The sequence below is a fragment of the Arachis hypogaea genome, chromosome 19 (assembly GCF_003086295.3).
Source record: "Arachis hypogaea cultivar Tifrunner chromosome 19, arahy.Tifrunner.gnm2.J5K5, whole genome shotgun sequence".
In the NCBI taxonomy this organism is placed as follows: domain Eukaryota; kingdom Viridiplantae; phylum Streptophyta; class Magnoliopsida; order Fabales; family Fabaceae; genus Arachis; species Arachis hypogaea.
Genome location: NC_092054.1, coordinates 71,927,435 through 71,928,230, shown reverse-complemented (window position 1 = coordinate 71,928,230; position 796 = coordinate 71,927,435).

The window sequence follows — 796 nt, the reverse complement described above, 5'->3', positions numbered from 1 at the left end:
AACAGCAAAAAGGTAATTACCTCAGGTTGGGTTGCCTCCAACAAGCGCTTGTTTAACGTCATTAGCTTGACGGTCAGCTTCCTCAGTTGAGGTTATTTAACTTTGTCCTTCTCCTCCACATCTCCCAAGTAATGTTTAAGTCTTTGACGTTGACAATGAAGGTTCGTTGTGACTTTTCTTCCTGATTTCTACTTGTCCATAATTGGGACCTTGTGACAAGGAATGGTCCAGACCACCTTGATTTTAGCTTCCCTGGAAACAGCTTCAGCCTAGAATTGTAGAGCAATACTTTTTGCCCTTCTTCAAATTTCCTTGGGGTTATGTTGCTGTCATGCTTCTTCTTTGCTCTTTCTTTGTAAATTTTGGCATTCTCATAAGCTTCCGCTCTGAATTCTTCCAACTCTTGAATTTGCAACATCCCTTCTTTCTCCAGCGGCTTTGTTGTCCAAGTTCAGAAGTTTCAAGGCCCAGTATGCCTTGTGCTCCAACTCTAGTGGCAGATGGCAAGCTTTTCCATATACTAGTTGGTAAGCGACATTCCAATTGGTGTTTTGAAGCTTCCTATATGCCCAAAGAGCATCATCTAGCTTAATCGACAGTCCTTCCTTGAAGTTCCCACAGTCTTTTCCAGGATTCTTTTGAGTCTCTGTTAGATATTTCGGCTTGCCCACTTGTCTGTGGATGGTATGGTGTGGCCACCCTGTGTTTGACTCCATATTTTAGAAGCAATGCCTCTAATGGTTTGTTGCAGAAGTGGCTTCCTCATCACTGATGATTGCTCTTTGGCACCCCCAAA